The sequence below is a fragment of the Canis lupus genome, unplaced genomic scaffold (assembly GCF_011100685.1).
Source record: "Canis lupus familiaris isolate Mischka breed German Shepherd unplaced genomic scaffold, alternate assembly UU_Cfam_GSD_1.0 chrUn_S526H688, whole genome shotgun sequence".
NCBI lineage: Eukaryota > Metazoa > Chordata > Mammalia > Carnivora > Canidae > Canis > Canis lupus.
In genome coordinates, this window is record NW_023331463.1 from 23,490 (window position 1) to 39,486 (window position 15,997).

At 54.1% G+C, this 15,997-nt stretch overlaps 1 long non-coding RNA gene across 1 annotated transcript; it reads left to right on the forward strand.

Moving 5' to 3' along the window:
- The first annotated feature begins 3 nt into the window (after positions 1 to 3).
- Positions 4 to 14,881, forward strand: LOC119879278. The gene is made up of 2 exons (XR_005387422.1): positions 4 to 66; positions 14,728 to 14,881. It is a non-coding gene; the product is annotated as an uncharacterized LOC119879278 (long non-coding RNA).
- The last annotated feature ends 1,116 nt before the right edge of the window (positions 14,882 to 15,997 follow it).

Sequence of the window (15,997 nt, forward strand, 5' to 3'; positions counted from 1 at the left end):
CAGTGCGCCGCCGCCTCCGCCGCCTCCGCCTCCGCCGCCGCCGCCGCGCCTCCGTTCGCTGACTCGGTAAGGCTGGGCCGAGGCTGCGCCCGCGGACGGCGCGCGGGCCTGCGGGCTGCGGCGGGCTCGGGGGGGGCGCGCGGGGACTGCCCGGGTCCCGACCCAGGCGGGGGCGGGGGGCCCCCGCGGCGCGGAGGGGAACCCCCAGCATCCCTCCACCCGGACGGCGGGTTTCGCCGGGAGCCCGAAACGCGAGCGCGGCAGGGACTCCTCACCTCCCGCCCCGGATCGGATCGCGGGGGCGGGGGGCGTCCGCCGGGGGCCGGTGTGCGCGCGAGTCCCCGGTGCGGGTCCGGTGCGGCCGCGAGAGGGATGCTCGGCCCCCGGACTTGGCAGGATGCGCCAAGCCCGGGACTAGCAGGGCCACTGGCTTCTTTGCTCGCTCCTCTCCCCGTCCTCTCCCGGGAGTGGATTGGGTGTGAGGGTACGCCCGAGGGTCGGCCCGCCGGCGGGTGCGGTGCCGGAGCTGGAGGGATGCGCGGGTCTCCGGATTTGGCTGGATGCCCCCGGCCCGGGGCCACGAGGGGCGCCGGCTCCCACATCCGCTCATCCCACCCTTCTCTTAGGAATGGTTTGGGCGTGGGGGTCCGTCCGAGGGGCGGCGAGGCTGCAGGACGGATGCTCGGCCTTCTGGACTTGGCTGGGCGCCGTCCACCCGCTCTCGATCCCGCCGCATCCCTCCCCCCATCGGGGTAGACTGGGTCTGGGGGGCCGTCCTGGGGTTCCAGGCGGGAGCTAGAGGGACGCTGGGGCCTCAGGACTCCCCGGCGCGCCGTCCGCCCCCCTCCCCGGCTGCCCCCGCATTGCAGCCGTCGGGGACACGCCCTTGACGCGGGGCTCCAGGCGCGGCCCCGAGCGTCCGCCGGGGACCACAGGGGCGCCCGGCCGGGGTCTCCGCTGGCGGACGCCCCCCACCCCCCGGTGAGGCCATGGGTGCGGGGCAGGTGGGCGCCGAGCGTCCGCCCAAGGTCGCGCCCCCCGCCGCGCGGGGGTGGGGGAGGGGCGTCACGTGACCGGGTCCGGGCTCCCTGGGCCCGCAAGCCCCGGCAGGCGCCGTCCGGAGCCCCGACGGGTGCAGCCCTGACCTCCGCTCCCTCAGCGAGGCCACGACCATTTCCTTTCCTTTCGGTTTGCTCGGAAAGGCCGTGGGTCAGCGTGTTTGTTGGCTTTCGTGAAAGCTGGAGGGAACCAAGGTGAGGGCCCGACTTGAACACCGAGAGTTAACCATCCCGTATAATTAACCAGGTTCGGTGCAGAACACGCTTAAGCAGTCCCCGCTCAGGACAAGGCTTTCGGTTCCTCGGTGCTCCCTGGGTTGAATTATTTAAAGGGAGATTGTTGTGGGGGAACTGGTAACTTTGTAAGTTGCCGAATAAAATAGAAATCCGTTTAACCTTTTGAAACGTGTATTTTGTTACACCATCCTCTTGCACCGGCGTCGGGTTTCTGGCCATTCCAGATATTCAGGCGTGTTGATTTCCTCCCGAACCTCAAACTAAGGGATTAGAACGTGGCTGGACTCCCTGGTTTTTTTTTTTTTATTTTGTGCCAGCGAACAGCACCCCTCCCAGCCCCCTTTCTCCGAAGTATTTAAGGTGACTCGCGGTGAGTGTGCACGGAGGACGACCTTAATGCAGATAGATGAGCTGGTCTTTGAGGGGAAGCAGGGTCTGGTGGGAAGGCCTATGGGGCCATCGCGTCCCTCGGAACTGAATGCAGCCTCAGACCGAGGGGTCTGGTGGTTGAGCCTCTGTGAGCCTGGGGGCTCCTCTTCGCCTCGAAACGACCCGTTTCCTTCCTGTGAAGCATTGCTAGACCCGGCCTCGCACCCTGAACTCCCATCTGTTGGAGTCCACCAGAAAAGGGCCACCTTTGGGGGCGCACATACTTTGTGTCAGGGTGGCAGAAAACTGGCTTCCTGCGCAGGCCAAAATAAGCTTTCGAGTTGGTCCCGAAAACAAGTGGCCTAACCCGGAGGCCCAGGGAGTAAACCTGGCGTCCCCGCTGCTGCCGCCCTGGCCCGACCCTGGACGCGCGGTAACCCAGCGGTCAAGCCTGGGCCTCCGGGGAGTCCTGGGGCCAGGGCCGCGCTGATTGCAACCCGGCCCTTCGCGCCCATTCATAGAAACACTTCATTTTTCCTGGGGCGGGAGTCCCTTCCGGGCGCGCTTTGGGCGCCTGGGGCGCGGGGCTGCGGGCCGGCCGTGGGGCGGCAGCCGGCGCCCGCAGCCCTTCGGTGCCCTCGGGGTTGGCCACGCGGGGCCGGGCCTTCCCACGGACAGGCGCTGCGTGTCGCGGGGGAGTGAGGACGGGCTGCGCCGGCGATGCGCGCCAGCTCGCTCCGGAAGGTCTATCGGAGCCGGGGGGGGGAAACAGGATCTGAGCGCCGGGGACGCGCCAGGCCGGGGGCGGGGCTCGGGTTAACCTTTCCCCTACTTTTCGCAGCCGTTTCACGTGACGCCCGCGGGGGGGGCGGGGGGGGGGGGCGGGGCGCGGCGGCCGCAGCTGCCCGCGGCGCCCTCGAGGACGCGTTCCAGGCGAGCAATTAAAGACGCAGGCGGAGCTCGGAGGGCGGTGGGAGGTGGGAGGCGGAAAGCGCGCCCGCTGCGGCCCGGGGCTGCTGCTGCACTTTGATCCGGTGCAGTTTTTCCTTTGTTGGAGAAAAGGTTTAGTCATTCTGCGTGGTTCTTACCGGCAGGCCAGAGTGCTGCTGCCGCTGCCGCCGCTGCTGCTGCTGCTGGTGCTCCTGGAAGCCTCAACTTCGCTTCCGGAAGAATTGGTGCTGTTAAGGCTAAAATAAAATTGGCATGTTCAGAGTGCGTGTCACAGATTCTCTGCTGGCTTGATGGGGCCTCTTCTCTTTCTCCCCAGATGCTTGAGCCACTCCTGAGCAGCTCTTGCCAGCACTGTTCTGTTTGACAGATAAGTAAGGACAAGCACAGGGTCCAACATGAAGGCGGTGCTTAGGGGACCCAAGGATGCGCAGAGTTGGCCTCCCCTCCGCGCCCAGGTCCCCGCTCCGGGGACCACCCTCTCACAGTGCCTTGGGTGCCTGTAGAAAGAGTCTAGGCTGCACAGGGCGTGCTTTAAAAAAAAAAAAAAGGAAGAAAGGAAAAAAGATCTGGTAATTAACACAAGTAAAGAATATGTTCTTTTTGTTGATTTCTGACGCTTATGCCGCTTTTTGTGAACTTCACCTTTTACCCAGCGCAAATATGGGTGGACCTTGGGTTCCCAGCAGGCCCTGGGTGGAAGCCAACTGACCTTTTTGGGGTAAGGTGATCCTGAGCCTCAGTTCTCTGGAATGTCCACCTTTACTTTCCTGTAACGTGGGTGTTTTTCTGCCTGTTTTTGGAAGTCAACAATTGAAATTTTGCTTGCTGCCTTAGGCTTGCCTCTCTCAGTGTACAGTTATATTTGCCACCGTGGAAGGCTGCGAGATTGCACAAGATTATCAACTAGTTGTTGGACACCAGGTAACTCAGGTAAAAAAAGAAAGGACTCCATACCACCAATGCTGTGGGTTCACCACCCACCTGTCCCCGCGGAACCTGAGTGTTCTAGATTCTTTCTGACCGTCCCTGAGTGCCAACTGCTACCTTTGCTTCCCACGTGACTCTTAAACTTGCCTTCCTGCTGATTCCTGTGACCCAAAGTGGCCTTTCAGATATTAATCCAGAGAAGAACATTTGGGATCCGTTCTCCCCTGGATTGCTGCACTTTTCTGATGCGGTGGGGTCCTTAGGGGCTGTGAAAGTCTGTGCCAGGGAAGCAAGCAGCAGACAGAGGAAGCTGTTACGTTCTTCCACCTGCCCGGTGCCCTTGTTTTGCCTTGTGACTGTGCTCAGGGATGTCTGGATGGGAGCCTGCAAGCTCCATACCTCCCACATCAAGGGAGGGACCAGTGACCTCCTCTTCCTACCAGTCTACTGGCTTCCTCCTGAGTCCCGAGGAGGCTGTTGATCCCCAGCGCACCCCTGTCTGGTCACCTCTTTGTTTCCGTGCCCTGGTGAGAAATACGGCTCCATGCAGATGGGACTCGTCCAGTTTCTGAGGAGTCAAGTTCTGAGGGTTAATTCCTTCTCTTTAGAAGCCCTGGCACCTCCTCCCACTGCCCCAGTAAAAGGTAATACGTGTTTAGGTTAAAAGCAAACACAAAATAACCTTGCCTTTAAGAAGTTTTCTTAGGCTGTAACTCTGACTTTACATTTTATGAAAGTCTTCCTCATTTATGAGATAACGCATCTGTCACTAATTTTCCTAAATGTCAACTCCTCTACTGCCCTTAAAAAGATTTAACGTGAAGAGTTTTGGTTTCTTTCTATTTTTTCAAAACACTCTGTTGTACAATGGGGGGTTAAGGTTAGGGTACGATAAGGTGTACTAGAAATGGATCAGCAGCGCTCCTGCAAGCTGAATACCAGAGTGAGGAGGTCGGTCTGGGAGGTATCTGATGCTGGCAGGGCGTGCAGGGAACGGGGAGAGGGGGGAGAGGGGTCTAGGAAAGAAGTAGAGGGCAGATACACGTGGAAACCCACGTTCCTGGAGCATGGGACCGTAGTTCGGAAGGTACAGTGTGTTCCTACATACTGTGGTGTCAGGCCTATTACTTGATGTGAGGGGGACATATTCTGCATACTTGATGTGCCAGGAAACGATGTTAGGATAAGGCAGTGACATTTGTTCAAGGCCTCCCTCTCTGTCTCCTTGTCTCCCTGTCTCCTACACGCACGCGCGCGCGCGCGCACACACACACACCACACCACACACCACACGGCTAAGTGGCAGAGCTGGAGTTCGAATCCAGATCTGTGTTCTCCAAACCTTGTGCCCCGTCTGTCTCCCTGTCCCAGGCTGCTTCCCAGACCCCTGTGCAGGCAGTGTTGGGTGTTAGCATTGCCCCCACCCCACCCCCCCTGGATATGACACTGAATCAGCCTTATATGTGTTTCTGGATTTCCAGTTCCTCATCTGTAAAATGGTGCCTCTGACACCTGTTGATTTGTCTCATGAGTGGGGAGGATCCAGTAAGAGGCCAGATGTGAAAATAGTTTCAAGGGTATGAAGTAGGCATGAGTTTTAGCAAATAATCCATAGCCTCAGGCATGTTTTATGGATAGGACCATCCTCTCCAGGCCCTGAGCTGGAACTGGGCTTGGCAAGGTCAGCGGCATCTTGGGTGCAAGAGTGAGGAGCGTGCGAGGGAAAGCCACCTTGCCCTTGGTGTCAGGAACATTTGTGGGAACGATATCTTGCTCTGAGCAGCAGAGGTTCAGGGATCTCTTTTGGGTGGAGGCATGCTTCTTCCAGCAGAGGGGCCGCCATCGGCATGGCTGGTGACACAGGTGCTTATGGATCTGCATCTGGAGAAAAATACTTGAGCGGAGCACAGATGATTGGGGCCTGGTGAGGCATTTTGTATTTTCTTCATAAAAACATGACTCTCGGTGACCTTTCCCGAATTCTTTTCTCTTGCGTGGATCATATTTCTTTGTATTTTTCTGATTGGCCATTATTTACTAGAGTGGGCACGATATCAGGTGTACATTTGAATTTGCTTTATTTTTATGCTAGCTCTGTGGGCAGAAGTTGGGTTTTTCCGGAGCCATAAAACAAACTATGATGATTGAGAATTCCCTCTATAATCTGCCTTGACTCAGCATCCTTACCCCATAAACGTGAATGGTGCCCCGTGAAAGACCGTGCTGCAGGCTCTGCCCACAGTGTCTCCTCTGGAGAGTTTTTCCAGGGTTGGAGGCCCGAGCATCCTCCCTGGTGAGGAGTACGGCCTGTGCTGTTGGAGACCCTGCCTGGTGTTCCACGTGGCTGCTAAGCCGTTGCTTCCTGTGGGTAACCTTTCCTCAAAGGATTCCCACCACAGCTGTTGACCCGCTAGATGAGATGGGCCGCCGTTTGCCGGATTTTAATAGCAGGCTGAGCCCACTCCTGTGCGCGCGTGAATTGTGCAATTCAGTGGAGAGGCTGGTGCCTGTGAATAATTTTAGCGTTGGCACCAATCGTGTTTGTAGTTACTGTAGTTTTATTGCTGACTGCAATCACATCGTTTCGGTTACAACAGGATGACCTAATTTTATATTTGTGTAGCTTTAGGAATCTTACGTGGAACTTTTAATGGAGTACCTACCACTTAACTTGGGAGGTAGGCACGTGGTGTTTGGAGTTGGACGTGGGTCCTGCTGGCTGTGACCTTGGGCAGGTGTCTTGGCACCTGCACGTTGATCTGCCCCTTGGTAAATTCTGTGCCCCTTCCCTGGGTTCTCCTGGGAATCAGATGGGTAACGCGGGTGAGACGCGGGTCATGTTGTCCAGTAGCCACAGTTTGGGTAGAAGGAATATTTTTGTGTTTTCATTGTTAAAAGCACAGGAAAGAATCTGCTGCATTTGTCTGTCTGCCTACCTACCTTTCTCTCTCCTTATCTGTTGTTTTTAAGGTTAGGTTGAAAGACCTCTGACAGCAAACTAATTACATATTTTGGATATCACAGGGCAGGTTTTACTGTTTGTTTATTACGGAGGTGATTTCCATATCTGAATTTACCCCCGGGCTGTTTTGGAAGCCGGCTAAGCACTTTGCATTGTGCTGACCTTTTACCTCCTTTCCTTAGCCAGCTGCCTGCCCCAGAATCCTGGCGGATGGGGGTGGCACTGGGCCAGCTCCTCCTGAAGGGTAAGGGGACTAGCTTAGGGATGGCTGATGTTATGATTGCTGGCCGCTGACCTTGTGTGAACAAATTATGGTGAGGAAGAGTTGATGGAGGAGGAGGACAAAGCAGGCACATATGAAAAATGAACTACAGAACAATTTTTTTGTCCAAAGATGTGGTGAGTGGCATTGGGCAGTTATCAAAATTAAAGTAGTCTTACTGAAACTAAGGTATGTGTTACGTCAGCCCCCACCCCCTGCCCCCAGCATTCACTTGGCATTAAGTGTTAGAGAGCTGTCTGTCTGTCGTCCTCAATGGATTCAGAGTAGAACAAGGATTTGTGTCCTGGAGACACTCCTCACTTCCTTTGGGAGATTAAATGAAAGATTTTTTTTAAGTTTTTAAAAAGGTTTTTATTTATCAGAGAGAGAGGGAGGGAGCATGCGCATGTGAGATGGAGAGGCTGACTCCCCGCTGAGCATAGCCTGACTCAGGGATTTGATCCCAGGTTCCTGATATTGTGACCTGAGCGGAAGGCAGATGCTTAACCAACTGAGTCACCCAGACGCCACCTAAATGAAAGATTACAAATGAAAGTCACCTTCCAGCCTGTGTGGGGAGAATCACCAGCTGAAACCTGGTGGAACTCGGTTCTCTGGGAATGTGGGGTCAAAGGCAGCCTGCAGAAGGGGAGTTTGAAGCTAAGTGTGAACCCAGAAGATGGGAATGGAGAGAGAGCAAAGGCATCCCAGCTGTGAGTTGGAGTTAGCAGGCTCTCCCGGCCAAGGCCCAAGTGGGGGTCTGGCTTGGGAAGCTGTAGGAACAGCCGCATAATAGACCAGTGATGTGAATTTATAAAATTGCCATAAATAGGTCGTTGCTCTCAACTCGGATCTTGGTGTCTTTCCGAGAGCAGATTAACATAAGATGCTTAAGTTCTCTGGTGCAGACCTTGTAGACTCTCTCTCCAGTAGTGGGCTTCATGATTTTTAAGTAGCACGTCACATGGTTCCCATGCTCAGCCTGGGGGTGCAGCGCCCAGGTGTGTTCCAGGCCGGGAGGTTCATGCAAGCTCACGTCAGCTGGGGCTCCCAGGTGGGCACTCTCCACCAGAGGCGGCCAGAGGTGGTTTCTGCAGTGCCAGGAAAAAATAAGCAGGTCCACAGCTCCACAGCATGCCAAGCCACATAGACCCAGGGGGCTTTCTTTCTATCTTCAGCACTTTGGGTAAATTTCTTCACGTCTCAAGTGCCTCAAGTGGCCACTTCCTGGTTTACCCCTAAACTGGTCTGGCAGGTGCACAGCAAGAGGTGGCCTGACATCAAGAATAGTCCCCAAGGGGCCTTCCCCCTAGCACAACCAGGGCTTCTGGGGGAGGAGGAGCCAGCCTGTGTTCCCAGAGGGTGCGTCTGCTGTCACTCTCTTCCCTCCTGCTCAGATTTCTTGTCAGAGGGCTTCCGGTGGAGATGATTCGAGGGAAATAATGAGTGACCCAAAGGGGAGTAAAGCTCTCTTTTATGCTTTTGTGGTTTCTTTGCAGCCTCTCCCTCTCCCTCGTCTTTTCTGCTTTTCTCGCCGGTACGGGTGTTTTCTCTAGCCATGTGAGAACTCGGAGTGCAGGTGCGCATCCTGCTGAGCAGGAGGTGGATCCCAGCAGTCATGCCCTGTAAACTTTGTTCCCAGAGAAGCCACCTCTTTCCACCCAGGTAGATAGGTGCTCAGGTGAGGATGGTATGGTGGCAGTGGGGGTGAGGGGCAGCATACCTTTCCAGACTATCAGGTTCTGGTGCTTGCACCCAGCACAGGGGTGAGGTGCAGCATGAGGACACTCCAGCCTGTGTGCATGCCTGGGCCTAGCAGGCAGTGGCGGTGTTAGGGAGGGAGAAACGGGGAGGGTGTGTGGAAGGTGACGGGATGAATTTGCGGTTGACTAGCTTTGGTGTCAGTGGAGGTGTGCATGAAATGGTGAGTTGTGTGTGCAGGGAGAGGTTAGAGCCCCAGGCAGGGTCCTGCGGGGGGCTGAGTCCTGGGGTGCAGAGGGGCTGGAAGAGGAACCAGTGGCCCCCAGCTCAGAATCCTGAGAATCCCTAAGAGGGGCAAGTGGCAGGAGCAGAGAGATTGTGGGAAGGTGTCTGTGCCCGGTCACCTTGTCCAGGAGTGAGTGAGGCCCAGCCCATGGACGCTAACAGTTTAGTTGTATGTCATAGATTGGACACTGCAGAGCCCAGTGACAGCCCCAAGGGGCAGGGAGGGAGGTATGGCCTGCCCTCTCCAGGGCCACTGTGCTGTGGCCTTCACTGTTGTGCTGGAAGGTTGGTTGGAGGGATAGAGAAGAGGCTGTCGATCGTAAGTGGCCTGCATCCACACGCAGGCCTGGCCTGCCAACTGGCCCAGGGCCCTTCCTCTTCCCAGGGGTGTTGGGGTTTCCAGCTGTGCTGACAGAATGACAGGACAGCCTTGCCTGGCCAGGGTCTCCCGGGAGGCCAACCCGGGAACGGAGAGTTCAGAGACTGGGCAGTGTCACATGGACACAGCAGGTTCATCGGTACTATTCCAGACTGTGTGTGCAGCATGTATGATTGAAAACTTTTAGAACAGAAGACAGCCTTGCCGTGTAGTACAGTGACGTTCACTGGGGCTCTTTTGAGGTCCCCTGATTCATAATTGTCCATGAATTAATTGATGGCTTGTCTCCTTCCCCTGGGCAGGTTGCCTCTTTCCAGCCTCCGGCGTGGTTGGCCTCCCTCCAGCCTTTGGGAAGTGACGGTAGCTGTGCCTATATCAGTTACTCCGGCTGTCCTTCTGGGGAGACGGGGAGGCAGGGCAGGCGGGCAGGCTTCACCCACACCCACCTGGGTGAAAGGTGAGGGTGTGCCCCGCGTCCGGTGCAAGAGCGAGCAGTTCCTGCCAGGGTGCAGTAGGTCAGGGGTGCTGGGATCCCACAGACAGTCTTTGTTGTTGTTGTTCTAGGTGTAAGTTGGGTGGGTCGGTAGATATGCTTATGTTGTGGACACAGTGGAATGCAAGGGCAGGCTTGTGGGCAGACAGCAGCCCTGGAAACAGACCCCTCCTTATTTGACTTTGTCTCCATGCCTGGTTAAGGGCCCAGCCATGGCTCTGTTGAGGCTGGCTCGTGGCTCGTGGGGCTCAGGGGTGAGGTGTCCCCAGAAGGCAGACACACTGATGAGCTCACAAAGGGCCTGGGGAGCTTTGAAAGTTCATTCCTGAGGGTCAGATGTAGTGCTGAGCTACAGTGGACAGGTATTTTATTTTGTTAGATACGTTTTAAGAAATTATGATTTTTTTTATTTGAGAGAGCGCGCGCGCACGAGTAGGGGAGCTGCAAGCAAGAGGAAAGGGAGAAGCAGACTCTGCTGAGCAGGGAGCCCGATGTGGGGCTCGATCCCAGGACCCTGAGATCACGACCAGAGCCAAAGGCATGTGCTTCACGGACTGAGCACCCAGGCGCCCTATTTAAGAAATTATTAAGAGCGAATCACAAACGTACAGGAGAAAAGAGCCCAGCATAGCAGAGCCCGATAACGGCCACTGCCCGACTTCAACAGTTCCCACCGGTGGCCAGCTTCTACTCTGCTCCTCTGTGCGCTCCACCCCCAGGGATCTTGAAGCAGACCCTAGACTTGACGAAAGATGAAATTGCATTGATAAATACTTCAGCATGTGTCGGTAAAAGATAGTAGCTCGTTTAAAACATAACCACACTATCCTATGCCACCTAAAAATATTTATCAGTAATTTCCTCGATGCTATGAGCTGACAGTTGTTTGGAGGAGGAGTCCTCATTGAGTGGGACACTGATGGCCCTGCCCACCTGCCTTACCTGTTTGGGAGAGAAGGTTTAGGCACATGAAGGTTGAATAGATGACACTTGAGTTTCAGGAGGCTCGAGAGGCTGCATTTTAAAAATAGCTTTAGGGGCACCTGGGTAGCTCAGTGGTTGAGTGTCTGCCTTTGGCTCAGGGCATGATCCTGGGGTCCCTGGGATTGAGTCCCTGCATCAGGCTCCCCCTGAGAAGTCTCTGCTTCTCCCTCTGCCTGTGTCTCTGCCTCTCTCTGTGTGTCTCATGAATAAATAAAGTCTAAAATAAATTAAAATAAATTAAAATAATAAAATAAAATAAAATAAACAACCGCTTTCTGGCGGTATGAACTTCACCCACTGTCCCTATGCCCACCCAGAGCATGCACTTCAGTGGGTTGCATCCATTCACACACAGGGTGCAACCCAGCACCATCTCCTCCCCTCGGCCATCCACCCCACTCAGTGGTCAGGTGTACCCAACCCCCGGCAAACACTTCTCCCTTCTGGCTCTGTAGATTGCCTGTTCTGGACACTTGACATAAATGGAGGTGTACAGTATGTGGCTTTTTGAGTCTGGCTGCTTCCTTCCTATGGTAGGATATCCTCAAGGTTCATGAGTGTGGTAGCGTGTGTCAGGTGCTTCACTCCTTTTTAATAGTAAAGAACAATTCTGTTGGATGAATAGGCCACATTTTCTCTACCCATTCATCAGTGGAAGGACATTTGGGCTGTTTCTGTTTTGTTTTTGTTTTTTTTTTTGTTATTTGAGTAATGGTGTTGTGAACCTCTGTGTACAGGATGTTGGGTGGACACGTGTTTGGTTCTCTAGCATGGACACCGGGGCGTGGAAGTGCGGGGCTGTGTACTAACACCATGTTTTGAGAAACCACCAGACTGGTGTCCATAGCAGCTGCACTGTTGTGCATCCCCAGCGGCAGCACATGGGGGTTCTGGATTCTCCACCGCCTTGCCAGCACTTGTTACCCTCCATCCTTTGGATTCTAGCCATCCTGGTGGGTGTACAGTGGCATTTGGCCTCAGTGTTGATTGGCATTTCCCCGACAGTGATAGGAGGTAGCATTGAAAGCATATATTGTTTTTCTTTTTCTTTTTTTAAAAATATTTTATTTATTTATTTATGAGAGACACAGAGAGAGGCAGAGACACAGGCAGAGGCAGAAGCAGGCTCCATGCAGAGAGCCCAACGTGGGACTTGATCCCGGGTCTCCAGGATCATGCCCTGGGCTGAAGATGGCGCTAAACCACTGAGCCACCTGGGCTGCCCCTTCTTCTTCTTCTTCCTTCTTCCTTCTTCCTTCTTCCTTCTTCCTTCTTCCTTCTTCCTTTTCTTCTTCCTTCTTCTTCTTCTTTCTTCTTTTTTTAAACGCAGGCTCCGTGCCCAGCATGGAGCTTGCACTCAGGACCCTGAGATCAAGACCTGAGCTGAGAGCGAGGCGGACGCCTAACCGTTGACGGAGCCACCCAGGCGCCCCTGTGATTGTAAATGTTTTTAAACACGAGTCTGTGGATGCCAGGACAGAGGGTGGGATTTTCACTTACTAGATTTGCACAGGGAGTTCTTCAAACCTTTGTCTGCAGATACTGCAAACCTGGTTCTGCAGATACTGTCTCGCCTGCCTCCCTGACAGAGGTCAGACCCCTGAGCAAACACTGGACCCACACCTTCAGATAGAATTGACTGCAGACGCTATGTTTAGGTTCCATCTCCTGCCATTAATAATCCCTCACATCTGTATAAAGCCCTGGAAAGAGCTTATAAATCATCCCGAGGGTGGCCAGTCCGTAAGTTTGTTTGCCATGCTTCACTCTCTGCAGAGTGATCTCTGTGACACCTGCCTCCTGCCACATGTGTAGCCTGCAGTCTTTGTGGGGAGGGGTTAAGAGGTGGCCTTGAGGCGCTAGCAGAATCCTTGAGCCACCTGGATAGCTTTTTGAGAACAGGATTCAGAGCTGTTGAGGTGCCCTCTTCAACATCCTGCATTATCTGCAGGAGCCCTTTGCTTGGAGATCTTGCTGCTTTCAGACATGGGATCTGTTTCTTCAGAATCGGCCAGGCTAGGGAGCTTGGCTCCATGCCTGCTGAATAACACGTAGATAACCATGAACACTTTGCAGGTTGCGTTAAGCTAAGGTGATTCCCAGTGGATTGAGTTTTGCCGACTTGCTCTTTGCCTCCATGATCATCAAAGCAGGTTGTGTGCTGACTCTTCCCAGGTGTGCCTGTCCCAGCCTCTCCCTTTGCCCCTAGCCACGTCACATGTGGTTAAGTCCACACACCACTCCTCTGCTCCCACCCCCGACTTGTCGTCCCCAGGCAGAGACTCTCCTGTGTCAGGCAGTGGCTCTTCTGAGCCAGTGATCAAGCCTGAAGCCCCAGGGTGCCTCTGAAGCCTGTCTGGCTGGAGCGGGTTATCCTCCTCACCCCCACTCATGCCACTTTGGGCCACTGTCTCCTGGAAGACTGACTGCCTCTACTTCTTACTGGTCTCACGCCCTGCCCTGCCCACCATCCATACTGCAGCCAGAGTGGTCTTCTGTCTGTTAAAGACTTATTCATTTGAGAGAGCATGTGAGAGAGCATGAACGGGAGATGCAGAGGGAGAGGGAGAGGGAGAGAGAGAATCTCAAGCACACTCCCCACTGAGTGCAGAGCCATACATAGAGCCTCATCTTGCCACCCTGATACCATAACCTGAGCCAAAACCAAGAGTTGGATGCTTCCTCAACTGAGCCACCCAGGCGCCCCCAGAGGGGTCTTCTTGAGACAGAAACAGTAACTTAAAGCCCCTGGATGCTCTTCCTTCACCCTTAGCATAAAACCCAGCTGCCTCCCCTGGCTGCCTGTGGGTCATCCTCTCTGACCATAGCTGCCTGCTCTTGACACCAGCCACCCTGTCCTTGACCTGCCCTTGACCTCTGCCCAGAGTCCTGTTTTACCTTTGGGCCTGAAAGGCTTGCCCTCCAGCTGATCCTTCTGGGCTTCCATGTCATCTAGGAGGTCCCCTCTTGGACCCTGTCTACTTTTTGGCCTCCCTATGTGAGCTCTAGAGGGGCAGGAGGAGGACTTTACTGCCAATGTCTGCATCCTCCCCGTGGCTGGCATGTGGGAGGCAGTCAACAAACGCTTGCCGAAGGAGCAAATAAATGCAGGCCGCATGCCTCTCTGGGCCTGTAATGGAACCATTTGTTCCAATTAGCCGAAGACTAATAGCTAGTTTGGCTTTTGTAACTGGGCATCTTTGAAAGCATGACACCTGTTTATATTGGTAGGTCCTCCTCCCACTCAGTAGGCTTCAGAAGGTAAAAACAGGAGAAATTGTGATAAGAAAACATACAATTTTGGGTTTTCATTATAGTTCTTGGTAGCTTTTCCCCCTTCTGTTAGCTTCCTTTTTATTGTGGGGCATCCGGTATAGAGCTTAGGAAGAAGGAGCATGGTCCCGGGGCTCCAGGAGGTAGCAGAGGGGCTGGCTGTGCCGGAGGGAGCCGTGAGGTGCATCCTGAGTCCCCAAGGAAGAAGACAGGAACCATGAGGAAGGGAGCCGGAATAGACCTGGCTCTGAAGCCGTTGAAAGGAAACACACTTTTATTGGTTGAGGCAGGGCAGCTAGCCTGAGCAGAGACACCCATAGACACCCACTCCGGAGGATTCTCTGTGTCTCCTTTTCATGGAGTCTTCAGTGGCGCCTGAGCCGGTCTCTCAAGACAGCAGCCACATGCATCCCCCAGAGTCCAGTGCTCCTGCCTGGACACAAGGGGTTCAGGGCCATCAGGGACTCATCTGTGGACTCTCTGGGTTTCTTCTGTGCCAGACTCCAGGAGGTTGGTGGGTGGCAGTGAGATTGGCAGGTGGCTAAACGGCTGCCAACTTCCTGGGTCAGCTGGGTGTGGCCTGGAGGCCTGATGGTAGGGGTGGGGGTGAGGTTCCACTCCTGGACTCCACCGGCCACCCCGGGCCTCTGAGCAGAGGGGACAGTGGGCTGGGTAGTGCTGGACAGGTCGGGGAGGGGCCAGTGGCCCCTGGAATTGGGTCTATTAATGGAATATGAAGTTTGTTAGATGGCTGGGAAAGACTAAATTCAGAACACATCCCAGGTCCAGGTAAGGGGCTAATACCTGGTAAAATGCTGGTTGTGTCACACTGTCCCCTTCTCCTAGGAGATTGCCGAAGATGGCGGAAGCTCACCAAGCCGTGGCCTTCCAGTTCACTGTCACCCCAGACGGTATCGACCTGCGGCTGAGCCATGAAGCTCTTAAGCAAATCTATCTGTCTGGACTACATTCCTGGAAGAAGAAGTTCATCAGATTCAAGGTTTGTGGATCCTTGTTTAAATCTATGTGGTGCTCACGCTAGCACCTGAGAATGCGTCTGGGTGCTGGTGCAGGATGGGTGTGTCAGTGCTGACGGGCACGGGGTTGGTACTTCATCGGGACTTATGAAACACTTCCACATGTACTGGCTCACTGAGTTCTTTTACTTTTATTTATGTATTTATTTTAAAGATTGTATTTATTTACTCATGAGACACACAGAGAGCCAGAGACATAGGCATACGGAGAAGCAGGTTCCATGTGGGGAGTCCAGTGCGGGACTTGATCCCAGGACCCTGGAATCACAACCTGAGCCGAAAACAGACGTTCAACCACTGAGTCACCCAGGTGTCCCAGGCTCACTGAATTCTTGAAGAAATTCTGTAAGGCAGGCAGGCTGGTTTGGCACCCTGTAGGCAGGTGAGGCGGTTGTTCAGGGAAGCAAAGACTAAAATCCACGTCTCTGAGTTCAGAACTCTTTACACCTTGGAGAAGGAGGATCGTTTCCAGCTGTACGAATCGCAGTGAGTTTATCTAACAGATGCCTCGCTGATAAGACAGTCAGATGTTGAAATATATGCATGTAAATTCAAATAGAGTTGACTTCACATGTTCTCAATTCTGTTTACCTGAAAGACTGGAAATTTATTCACTTTTTTTAAAGATATTTTATTTATGAGAGAGAGCACGCACATGAGCAGGGGGAGGGGCAGAGGGAGAAGCAGACTCCCTGCTGAGCAGGGGGCCTGACTACAGGGTTCCATCCCAGGACCCCAGGACCGTGACCCAAGCCAAAGGCAGACGCCCAACCGAGCCACCCAAGCTTATTTTTTTTATTCAAGCACAAGTCTCGTTTTCCACTTAATCATTATTTTGAAAATCATAGGAGGAATAAGATGCATGTTTGGAAAGAATTCAAGTGAGATGACAGTTCATCAAGTTACCTGCCGCAAGGAATGAGGAAAACTCATAACCGTTTATTTATTTTCCAGTTTCCTTTTCAGAGGGTGTAGCTCAGACTAGCGCTGTTGAGAAGGCCAAGGAGCCAGAGTAGGTGAGAGCAGTGACTCAGAAGGGCGACAGGCCCCCTGGGAACCGGCCTGGCTGGGCAGGTGCT